Here is a 13,025-nt window from a genome sequence, read left to right as displayed (position 1 = left end):
CGTCGTCTCAGGCAAACGCTGTTGCCCAACTGACGGAAACCGGTGTCGGCGATGTCCGTAGCCACCGTAATGGCGTGGTCCGAGGCAATCTCACCTTCCTGCAAGATTTCCAGGGCCTCAGCCCTCTTGGCATCCGGAAGGAAGTCCAACAGAGGGACGATCTTAAACCACAACTCCCTGTCGTAGCAGGCTACGATGGCCAGGGCGTTGGCCGCCTTGATGGTCGTCGCTGCAGATGAGATGACCCGTCGTCCCATCGCATCCAGTTTCCTACCCACGCCGTCCGGAGGGGAGGTTGAAGTCGAGGCCGATGCCCCCCCGCTTTCTTCTTGGACGCCGTCGAGACGACCGAGTCCGGGGTAGGTTGCGCTCTAAGGCACAAGGGGGCAGCGTCGGGGACCCGGTACTTCTTCTCGTACCGGTCCCTCTTCGCAGGAGCCGTGGCAGGGTTCTTGAGGAGGGCGAGCCCCTCATCCCAGATGTCATCAAGAAGCGGTATGGCGAGGGCAGTCTTCCTTTTAGCCTCGCGCCGCTGGTAAAGGAACCCCTCCTTCTTTTCCTCGGGGCAGAGCTGGAAGAGCTCGGATGCCCTGGAGAACATTGCATGGAAGGATCCAATCTCGTCGGGAGGGGACGCCCGGGCAGGGGCCGACGGGGGACACGTCCCGTCGTCATCCGTACCCGTCGTAGTCGTGTCCATGCCGGTATCATCCCCGTGGGTAGTGGACCGGGGGGAAGGCAGAGAAGGCCGCAGAGGCGGGAGAGGAGGCCTAGGATGCGTCCTCCTCCTCTTAGGCGGTGGGCTCCCCGAACGTCCTGGCTCCGGATCCTCCGTCTGGTCTGGCTCAGGCTCCTCCGTCGGGGGAAGGGGCAACCTAGTCCTTATCTCCGAGCATAAGGACTGGATGGCTGACAAAATGGCCGCCGAGGTGTCCTGCGGCGCCGGAAACGACGGGCGCGAGGGTTCTTGAGGAGCCTCATCTGCGTCACCGTCGCCCTCGTCGTCGCCCTCGTCGTGATCCCTCCAGATGGGCTGTCTCCTCCACGACTTGGATGAGCTCCTCTTCAGAGGTCGTGTCCGTATCCACGACGGCCACCACCCCCTCCCCCCCTTTTTCCAACGAGGAATTTGTGGGGGTCTTCTCGATGGGCCTGAAAGACGACTCCCTCTGCGGTGGCAGGGAGACTCTGGTACCTGAGGGCGCCTCCACTGGTGTAGCCTCCACAGGCTGAGCCAGGGCCGCGGCGATATCCTCAATCGAGGTCCTAGCAGGGTGAATCACAGCCAACGTCACCTTCTGTACGCCCGGGGCCTTCACCTTTGGGGGAGGGTCCGAGCCTCGCTCCCCCTCTGCCGGAGTCTTCGAGATCGACCATGGCCTCTCCAGAAGCTTCGACGGGTTCTCGGACTTCCTCTTACCCGAGCCAGAGCATTGGCTCGTGGTCGATGGCGCCGGGGAGGGTGTGCCCTGCCTGGCAGCCAAGGAGCCCGACCGTTCGGCGCTCCCGGTGCCCGCGGTCTCCCGGTGCTTAACCTTTTGTTGGGCCCCCGTCGCCGGAGCACCCTCACAGGACATAGAAGACCGCTCGGACTTCTTCTTCTCGCCTGGCGGGCTCTTACCTTCCAGCCAGTTGGCGAGACGGAGGTGGCGATCCTTCATGGTCCGCTCCGACATGTTTCCACAAAACGCGCAGTCCTTTTCCTTGTGCGTCTTGTCCTCATGGAGACAGTAGAGGCATAACGAATGCTTGTCCTCCTTGAAAACGTTCTGAAGCTGGCATCCAGGGCAGGACCTGAATAGCTTCCCGGGCGTCGAGCTCCCTTTCTCCTGGGCCATGTCTGGGGTGGGGGTGTCACGGTATTAGTTTTATGACGGTACGATAATCTTCTTGCCAAATGACGGTATATCATGGTTATCGCGGTATAGCAGGTGGAGTTAACTAATCTTAAATATTTTCTAAAAGGTCATAAATTGACAGATTTATCATCACAAACAAAACCAGGCACCCATGGCCAGAATTGGGCTTTTCAACATACTTTCCACTGAAATGCCTTGCTTCCACCAAACACAAACACACGTGTGGAGAGGAGGGGGGGGGGGAGGGGCCTGCTGCAACTGGCAAAGCAAACTGAATAGCTTTTCTTAAGTGGTCATTTAGGCTTTATGCTCCCCCACTGGCTACTGGTGAAGATGAACATGTTGCCATCTTGATAACCTGCATGCCACCGATCAATGGAGGCTGATGGTAGTATACGCTTGTGCGCATATACACACACAGACACACACACACACAGACACACTCTCTTTACGTTACAGCCTTAAGTTTACTTGTGGGCCAAAAGGTGTTCAGTACTCACGGACATGTTACCCTTTGGTATGGCAGCAGGGAATACCCACAGAGATGAGTGAATTTCGCAGTGTGACTTATTATATGTAAATTCAATGATAGAACCAGGGAAATCCCCGATTGCCATATGTTTAGAGAACATTATCCATTATAAATATATAAACCCCAAAGCCGCCAACCCAAAGTAAACCCTTTTCCTTCTTGGCACTGTATCTATTCTTCCTATTGCTAACATATTGATTTTGTGTCAGGCACGTGTGGTTTATGGAATGGCATTAAAAACTGCTCCAACTGAAACTACTTGGCAGACGGCACATCCAACAGTGCAAGACCAAGACTGCGCAGCACTTGCTTACTGCAGCCTTTCCAAATCAGATTGAAAAGCACACTTTACGGTATGAACGGTATAACGGTATAAACAATGTGACGGTTATTATTGTTCAATTAAGTGGTTCACGGTATCTTTAACGGTATACCGTTATACCGTTACATCCCTAGTCTGGGGTAGGCCTCGGAACTTCTGGAATCCTCCAAAAACGTAACTCGACGAAATCTTCACCCTTGAGGGGCGTAGAAAACTCCGAAACGGATCCCTGTTGATCGGAAGTAGAAACGGTGGAGCTTGAGGCTCTTTTAACCGAAAAAATGAGAAAATCTCCTGAAAAAAGCACAAAAACGCAGCAAAAGCTCGAGAGCGAAGCACGAGGACTCCCAACACTTGAACGTGCGGTAAAAATCTGTGTTACATGTCTCAACTACAACTTTTTAAAGCATGGAGAAAAGAAGAAGAGATACTAGATAACTATGACTGCTATGAAGATGCTTTCAAAGCAAATTAAAGTACTATCACCGATGTGAACTTGACGCAGTACAAAGCAATGTTGCACAATGAACAGCAACACAAAGAAGAACTTCAGGCCCAACTAGATAAGGACTCTTCCGACAGTAGTCAACCTTCTGTAACAGAAAGTCAAGAACCACTAGGACAGCCACTAATAGCAAATGAGGCAGAATTAGCTATGACAGAAGTGGAAAACACCATGTGTCACTATCAAGAAAATATAGAAGACATAATTGTACAACAAGCAAAACTTAAAGAGTAGCGCACCATTTTTGACGACGTAACAAAACAGATTGCACATGGTGCACAACACGAAAATAAAGAATGTACCTGCCAAAATTACAAACCAATACTACTGCACATCAGTGGTGAAGCTGGGTCAGGAAAAACATTCTTAATCAAAATCATCAGCAAGTTCCTTCAGCAATTGACAAACAACAAACTATCAGCTGTTGCAACTGCCCCCACAGGTTTAGCTGCCTAAAACATAGGCGGTGTCACTTTACACCGATCACTACTTCTTCCAGTAGAACACCAAAACAAATTAGACTACTACAAACTTTCTGCAGAAGCTGCAATGGAACTACGCAGAGTATTAAAGCAAATGAAAATGGTACTAATAGATGAAGTGAGCATGGTCTCCAACCTAATGTTGGCTTTCACCTCCGATTGCAAGAAGTACTTAAAACAAACTACGAAGAACTCTTTGCAGGGAAACACATTATCCTTTTTGGAGATCTTCTACAATTGACACAAGTGAAAGGGGAACCTATTTTTAAAACTGTAGGACACAAACTCTGCCGTAAAACTGTTGGCAGTTTAGGAAATGTCAACCTTTGGCAACATTTCCAATACAGAGAATTAACAGAAAACATGCGGCAATCTGCAGATCTCACTTATGCCAACATCCTAAAAAGTATTAGAGTTGGCGTACTATCTCAGGAAGCACAAGCAATATTGAAAAAGCGGCACATTCATGCACTTTACGGCAGTAATGCATGTGCTACTGATGTTATGGAACAATTAGCGGACAAAAATGTCAATTGTATGGTCTTAATGCCAACTCTTGCAAGCTGTGTCAAATTCAATGAAACAAAGGTAAATAAAGAAATGCAACCAATAATTGAAATTTGCGCCACAGATAAACTAGACATACATGGTATGACACTACCCATGTGTGAGCAAGCCACAACAAGACTAAGTAGTTTAGAAAATAAAATATCCAACAAAGCTGGGTTGGAAAAATATTAAAATTATCCTTAAATTGTAGAGTAATGCTGAAACGTAACCTTGACATGGAGCAAGGGCTAGTTAATGGGGCACTGGGTACAGTTGTTGGCTTTCAATCATACCCACGTGACAGCAACATTCAGTTTGTTAATATTTGCTTTGACAAACCTTCAGAAGTGAAAAGGATAGAGCACTCAACTGCTCTATTCCTTCTGTTCAAAGACATGGATGTACGTAGAGAACAATTTTCTCTAACTGTTGCACATGCAGTCACCATTCATAAATCCGAAGGTCTTAGCCTAGACAAAGCATTAATAGATATAGGAAACACAGTCTTTAAAGAAGGCATGAGCTATGTAGCACTATCATGCTTACATACAATTGACGGTCTATTTCTAATCAACTTTGACGCAAATAAAGTGACCGCTGATATTCCTTGCATCTTGAAATACAATAGACTGCGGTCACTGTACACCCCCCATCTGAAACAATACCCTGTTCCAGAAAAATGAAAACATGCTAAAAGAAAAGTAATTCTATCAGAAATGCAACAGAATCTGATTGCAAATCCTTCAAAGAAAAGAAAAGAAGGAAAAGGTTCATCAATTACAACAAGCAAAGAATAACCTTTTAGGGAAAGTAAACCAGGTACTTCTTCAAAGAAGAAAGAGAAACTCCAAAAAAAGCACTCTGAAACGGAACTAGCTGGTCCATTCAAATTTTCAAATGAAAGTGGTGTAAGTTGCTATGCGAATGTAGCAATGAATATTCTATTTCAATTGTCACCAATGGTTAACAATATTTACTTACACAGTACAGACCAATTGTGTTTGCAAATGTTAGTCCTTCATAGAAACGCAACAAACAATCCTGACAACACGTACAGTGTCGTGTTCATGGAATAAGACAAGAATTGGACTACTGTGCTGGAATGGTGAGATTCACTATAAACACACAGGAAGATCCACAAGAATTTCTAATGTACTTACTACAAGTACTGGAAAACAAAAGCATACCTATAAATAAAATCTTCCAGATTTCATACATGTGGAAACATACATGCACTTTCTGTAGCAATGTCATACAGGAACAAATCCCAAATGAGCGATTTCTGTATGTATCCATACCCAATTGTGAATCCATTCCATTTCAGCAACTAGCACAGAATGCAAACCATGCCAGATTATGTACTATGTGCAATTCAGACAATCGCTCCCCCTTAGTGATACAAACTCATAGTAAGTACATAATACTTATGCTGCTACGTTATAATGCAGATGGTACCAAAAACAACTGCAAACTCACCCGATTCACATATGGTCAAGTGTCACTGGGAAAGAAAACCTTTACAACAGTAGGTATAATCTACCTTGCATGAGCTACAACCAATGCAGGTCACAACACTGCATACATTAAGAAGAAATGTGGATGGATGGAATGTAATGATCGCACCATTACTCTGAAGCAGAGATTGCCAGCTAATCTTACAAATGCGTATTTAATCTTCTTGAAGCCAAAATTTAATGACTAATGTCTACTTCAACATTACCAAAAATTCAAGTAAAAGACTATAAACAGTTAGAATACGCCAACAGGTATTTAAATGCCCAAAAGTGTAGAACACAACAGATAAATGAATACCACAGAAGCATAACAACAAATGCACAGTTAGAATAAGCCAACAGGTATCTAACTGCTGTTACAAATAGAAACAAGGCTACAAGCATAACATAAATAGGAAAGAACAAGGAAACACTCAAAGAAAGCAAAGAAATAGTTTGTAGCATAGCAAATGAAGGTTTGTTTTAATCCGACAAGGATTTTTTTCTCCAGGACCCAAGCATTTCAAAAACAAACACAGAAACTGAGCACAATGCACAGTACACTGGTTTGTAAACTAAGTATGAGGGTAAAAAAAAAAACTGTCTATTATACAATGTAAGAAGTCTTCATAAAATGCAAACACTAACATGCTTTTTTCTTTCATCACAGAAATGAAAAAAGGCTAGGTGTGCCAAGTACTCCAGTCATGTAAAACATATGTGGATTCTGCACAAATTAATCACTAAGTATAATTATAGTCATTTCATACATATGCGAATCAACACAGCCAATCTATAGCAGTAATATGGTACAGTGACTATAAGCAGGACCTAGCTTTTTTTATGTATAAGCCAGCACCAACACCCTACGGGCAAGAAACCCACACTATAGGTCCTAACCGCAAACATGGCTACATATCAAAACCATGGTGCTTCTAATTTCACTACTTTTAAGGTTAGTTTTGCGTGCGTGGTCTGCAGCCATGCAACCAAGACACTAGAACATGCACACAAGCACAACACCACACCACACCACGGCCATGTTCACTTATACCCTCACTCCTTATCACTGCAGGCTTGGGTGCATAGCTTGTGACCATGTACCCAATACTCAGGGTCCTGCCAGAAACGGTAAAGCATATCGCAACCATTGTGGCTTCCAATTCCACTACTTATAAAGTTGTTTTCGGCCATGCTCCCAAAACACTACGTCCTCCCCACAACCACCTGACTGATGTTTCATAGTACGAGTGTACCTATGCCTGTTATATGCTGCAGTAGTTGTGGCCAGAAGCTACAGACTTGGGTGTAAGCCCATAGATTTTTAAATGTATGGGTATGCAGTGTATGAAATCCATAGTGGCTTACAACTGCAGGGCTTCTAACTGTTTTTGGGTGCATGGCCTTTGGGCATGCACCAAACACTAAGTTCTCGCCACAACTACCACACCATATCACAGCCATTGTGGCTTGTAACAACACTTCGGCCATGCAGCCAAGTATCTACACACTCTCTGCACAACCATTTGACCCATAAGCAATACTACAATTGTATCAATTACTGTAATATGCAGCAGTGGTTGTGGCCAGGGCCTAGCGTCTTGGAAGTATGGCCTACGGCCATGCATCCAAGACTCTATGCCCTGGCCACAATCACTGCAGCAGATTACACCCATGGTCGCTTACACAGGTGTGACACACCCATACAATGAAACATTATAAGTGTAGCATGTACTCAATTTGTACCCAGGACTCTAGGCCCTGCCCACACCTGCCAGATACATAATGGAATGTGTGGCTGAGATGTATGACTGATATCCTGCACTGCTTGTGGTCAGGGTCTACACTCTTCAGTGTATGGCCTACAGCCTGCAGCCATGCACCCAAAACTGAAAATCCTGCCCACAACTAACGCACTATGTAAAATTCATGTTAGCTTATAACTTTATAGTTGACAAGTGTGTTCTCGGCCATGCACGAAAGACTGCAGATCTTCCCCACAACCACCTGAGTGATGTGTGGTAGTAGAGGTGCAGCAATAGTTGTAGTATGCTTCAGTGGTTCTGGCCAGAGGCTAGACTCCTACATGTATATCCATACCTATTACAATTTATGGGTGTGCAGTGGCCAATACCTCCAGTGCTTATAATTTTGTTCTTAGGTGCATGGCCTGTGGCCATGCAGCCAAAACTGTACACACTCCCCACAACCATCTAATCGATAATCAATACTACAGGTGTATCCATGGGTGTGACATGCTGCGGTGGTTGTGGCCAGGGCCTACAGTCTTGAAAGTATGGCCTTCGGCCTACGGCCATGCATCCAAGACTCTAGGCCCTGGCCACAACCACCGCAGCATGTCACACCCATGGCGGCGTACTAACCAATAGCACACCCATAGGAGCAAATAATGTAGTAACGACATATACTCAATTGCAATTTCCGCTAACACCACGCGAGTCCTTACAACAGTTTCAAGGTGCCTGGGCACAAAACAGACTGAAATAATACCCCTATTAAAACCCTCATTTTCTGTACGCACAAACATTCTGAACAATGCGTGCATAGAGAATATAATATTATCACCTACCGCCTGAACAGATCCATTTTTTCACCCATCTCTTACAGTGTGAACCACCCCAAGCACTATGACACAGCAAAATAGGTTTCGAAATAGCATGTTGCCACTGGTCGCTGCTGCGCTGTCGGCAGATCCAAGATGTCGGGCGCATCCAAACAATCTGACGCACAACACGTCTCACTGCAGCCAATCGACAGAGACGTTGCATGTCCGCGGTCATGACGCCAGCCCCTTAGCCAATCGTTATCTTGTCCGCGGAGCGAACAGGGAAGTGTGACCACGGAGCAGACATAGATATCACTAATTTTGTGAGACCTACTTTTTGGTCGTTTTAAAGAAAAGTACTGCACGGATTGTCACCAAATTTACACAAGCACGCTTTCGGGACCCATTCAGTCTATGGGAAAAAAAGATGTTTTGGGACCCCGCCCTGTAACTCCCCCCCCCCCCCCCCTGGACAAACATCACCAAACTTTGCAAGAAAATTCAGAGTGGCCCATATACTGTTTTTGCAAAGTTCGGTGAGGATTCGTCCAGGGGGAGCGGAGTTCTAGGCCGCCCAAAAAGTGTACTTCCTACGGAAACAGCAACTTAACCATAACTAAATTACGTCACTTGTGTGCATTTATAATCTGTTGCTTATGCTGTGGAAGCAGAGCTCTTTACTGACAAGTTTTTATCCTTTTGTGGAAATATACCTTGTTCTCCTTGCAAGAGGTGATCTGATTATTGTTTGAGGACAGAATTTGGGTCATACGGTAATGGTTTCTATTAGGGTTTGCTTGGATCCCTCAAGATTTTATAAGCGCCTGCAGCATTCAGAACCATTTTGGAATTCCTTAAATTGAACTTGCTGGATCTGCAGTTTCTTCTGCTTGGTGAAGCATTTCCCCCTATTTGATAAGAGTGTGGGACACCCTCTACTGAGAACAAACTCAGGGGGTGTACAACCATGTTTTAGCTCACTGACCTTTCACAGCGGAGAAACAATTATTTGCATATTAGTCTGGTCCAACACCAGAAAAAATCCTCTTCCCCTTTAAATTTAGAGACACGCTGGGGTGCGGACCTGGGAGTATGCGCTGCCCTGACTCCGCCCTCCGGCGCCACACCTCCGTACCCATAAACGCGTCGACAATAGATTAACATTGCCTAATGACACCAGTTTTATTAGGGGGGCGGATGGTGGAACGTATGGAGGAAAGGGGACTATGGACTAGGAGTAGGTTAGTCACTACGGTGAGTAACTTATAATTACTCGTACGTCCCATCCCATTTCCTCCATACTGCATAGACGATTACAACTGAGTGTAGCCCCAGGATGGAGAGGAGACCCTCCTTAATCAAATAGGCTTCTAAGAACCGCCTGTCCGAAAGCCGCGTGTGATCTAGAGCCGGCGTCCAAACAGAAGTGCTTGCAGAAAGCCAAAGGGGTGGCCCATATGACCGCCCTGCTTATGACTTGCCAGGGGACATGCTGCTGGAATGCGATGGCAGTTGCTTTGGCTCTGACCGAATGGGCGTGTATGTTGGCCGTCAGCGGCTTAGACTGTCCTTCGTAAGCTCCTTTGATGGCCGAGAGCATCCAATGGGCTATGGAGACCTTGGAAGCCTGATACCCCGGTCTTGATCTGCCGAAGGTGACAAACAGTGCGTCCGACTTGAGTAAGCCCTTGGTCCTGTCCAAGTAGAATTTCAGGGCACGCCTGACATTGAGGCACTGCAGAACTCTCTGTGCCTCGTCCTTAGCCTCTGCAAAAAACAGGCAGCACCATTTCCTCGTTCAGATGGAATGCAGAAGGCACCTTAGGTAGGAATGCTGGGTGTTTCCGCAGGACTACTTAATCCTTGTGAAACGTAGTATAGGGCTCTGAGGCGACCAGCGCCTGAATTTCGCAGACTCTGCGAGCCGAGGTGAGGCCGACTAGTAAGGCCCTTTTAACGGTGAACAGCCTGATGTCCGCAGATGCCATTGGCTCAAATGGGATGGTGCGCCAGGGCTCCCAAAACTATGTTAAGGTCCTACACAGGGTGTGGCCTCTTGATGGGCAGGTAGAGTCTGGCGAGTCCCGTCAAATGCTTCTTGATAAATCGGGTTGGAAGAGGAGACCACCCCCTTCCTCTGAGTTTCTGTAGGCCCCAATGGCTGCCAAGTACGTGCAACAAATGTCTACCTGCACGCCCAAGTGGGCGAGGTGCGCAGTGAAGGAAAGCATGTCGTCCAATGTACATGCAAGGGCTTTGATATCCTTAGAGTCTGCCAAGTGACAGAACCGGGTCCGCTTGCTCTTATAATGGGAGCTGGTAGCTTTGCTCCTAGCCCCCTGTATGAGCTCTAGATTAGCCTGGGAAAAGCTGAGGTGATCTGCTCAGGAACCATGCTGTGAGGGCTAGTTTCTGTGGCGCGGAGTGAATGACCCTGCTCCCCTGATGTGCTGGGCCCGTCGGAAGGTGAATGGGTGGTCTCTCAGAGAGGCTGAGCAGCTCTGAGAACCATGGCCTGGCTGGCCACCATGGAGCTATTAGAATGACCCTGAGGTGGCAAGACTCCTCGATCTTGCATATCACCCTGTGTATCAGCGGTGTGGGCGGGAAGGTATATGCTATCATGCCGTTCCACTGAATTTGAAATGCGTCGTCCAGGGAGCTGGGGCCCTGTCCCTGCCAAGAGGAGAACTGTTGGCACTTCCTGTTGTCCCAGGTGGCAAAGAGGTCTACCTGGGGGTGTCCCTATCTGCTGAAGATCATCTGCAGCATGAGGTAGTTCAATTGCCACTCGTAATTTTCTGCTCCTAGTCTGCTGAGCCGGTCCGCTTCCAGGTTGGATTCCCCCAGAAGGTGGACGGCCGTGAGGTAGATGTTGTTCTCCAGGGCCCATTCCCACATGCTGAGAGCCAGCCTGCACAGTGGAGGGGACCTGGTACCACCTTGCTTGTTGACATAGAACATGCTGGTTGAGTTGTCTGTCTGAATTAGGACAACCTTGCCCTCGATAACCGGAAGGAAGGCTCTAAGCGCTAGCAAGATGGCCTTCAGTTCCAGCAAATTGATGTGGTACTCCTGCCGGGTCCAGGTGCCATGGACGCAGTGGTTGTCTAAAGTTGTCCCTCATCCCTCGAGAGTGGAGTCCATAGTGATGGTGACCTGTGGGGTAAGTTGCCGGAAGGGCCTGCCCATCCGCAGGTTGCAGTCCCTGGACCACCATGTGGGGTCCGGGTGAAGAGAAGGAGGAATGTTGATCATCTCCTTCTAAGAGCCCCGCTCCTGGTTCCATGATGCTGCGAAGTGCAGATGTATCCTCTTCATCCTGCGTCTCACAGTAGGTGTTGGTACCACCAGGACAAGGTCACTTCTCTGCTGAGGAAATGCGCAGTGGCCCTCTTGATGGGCGTGATCTTGTCCTCTGAAAGAAAAACTCTCTCGGAGCGCGTGTCCCAGATGAGCCCCAAGAAGGTCAGACTCTGCATGGGCTGCAGGTTTGACTTTTTGAGATTGAGCGAAAGCCCAGATCGTGCAGTGTGTTTATAAGAGCGTGGGACGTGCGGTGCACTGCTTCTGGAGATGTGGTCCGGCTGCCTGGACCTCCGCTCTTGGAAGCTGCAGAACCCTCCGTATGTACGCCCCTTGTCCGAGCGCTGCTGTGACTGGGTGTACATTTTGGGCATGGTCTTTGTAAGGATGGATAAAGACTTCGCTGTCTGTGAGCTGTTTCATTTTATCCAGCTTCTTGTCCGTAGTGGAGTGGAAGAGGCCCCCCCACCCCTCGAATGGCAGGTCTAAGATGCGTTCCTAGACATCCAGGTTAAATTTTGCAGCACGGACCCAGGCCGTTCTTCTCATGTCCGTGGCAATGCAGATGGCCCGGCCAGAGGTGTCAATGTGGGCCACGGTGGACTCCATGATGTCTTGTGCCACCAGTTTGGCCTCTGCCAGTCCCGCCTTGAATCGTGATTGGCTCTGTGCCGGAAGCTCTGGAAGGAAATCCGCAATTTCCCACCAAAGCCTCTGGTTAACGGCTGCCAGCATGGCATCCGCATTGGCTTGACGAAGATGCAGCGACGCGTTGGAATACAGCTTCTTCCCGTACGCCTCCAAGATCTTCTCCTCCTTGCCCAGCAGCGCCGCGGATGAGGAGGCCGAGGACAACTGAGGCTTGGAGTATAGCGATGCCACCAGCGATCACTGAGGAGTGCAGCTGAGGGTGGGGCGATAGCAAGAATGTATCCCCCTCCATCTGCCTGTACTTGGCGCCCAGGCGTCGACTGACCGGTTGGACTGAGTGGGGCTTGAGCCAGCCCTTTTTGGCCAAGGCAACAAAGTCCTTCTGCATCGGGATCCCCTTTCTCGCTACGGAACATAGCGTGAGGATTTAGGTGAGGACCCCCTCTGATGGCTGCTCGACCACAGGTTGAGGAAGGCTCAAGTACTCTGCCAGCCCTGCAGGATGTTTGTGGAAGGCCTTGGCTGACGACGGTGTGTCGGGGTCCTCTTCCTCATCTGTGTCCACCTGAGGGTCCGGTTGGTCCGGCCCCGGTGGAGGGGTGCTGAAGGCTGAGGTGTGGAGACCAGAGCTGGAGGCTGCACCGGAGGCTGGTACGGAACCGCCTACATTATCGGTTGGGGGGCTGAGCGGGCGGCGGAGGCTGCACAGGGGTCAGGGGCACCTGAGCTGGGGCCGGAGGCGTTGGCGGGAGCACGTCCC

The 13,025-nt window shown here is 48.5% G+C and overlaps 1 protein-coding gene across 2 annotated transcripts in view; it reads right to left on the bottom strand.

Moving 5' to 3' along the window:
* Window positions 1–13,025, bottom strand: part of CARS1 (cysteinyl-tRNA synthetase 1) — a 1,125,505-nt gene that overhangs the window by 630,420 nt on the left and 482,060 nt on the right. The gene's annotated exons all lie outside the window — the stretch shown is intronic.

Source organism: Ambystoma mexicanum, chromosome 11 (assembly GCF_040938575.1).
Source record: "Ambystoma mexicanum isolate Mex_15411 chromosome 11, UKY_AmexF1_1, whole genome shotgun sequence".
In the NCBI taxonomy this organism is placed as follows: domain Eukaryota; kingdom Metazoa; phylum Chordata; class Amphibia; order Caudata; family Ambystomatidae; genus Ambystoma; species Ambystoma mexicanum.
The sequence above is the reverse complement of the archived record's forward strand: the minus strand, read 5'-3'. Positions and strand labels throughout refer to the sequence as shown.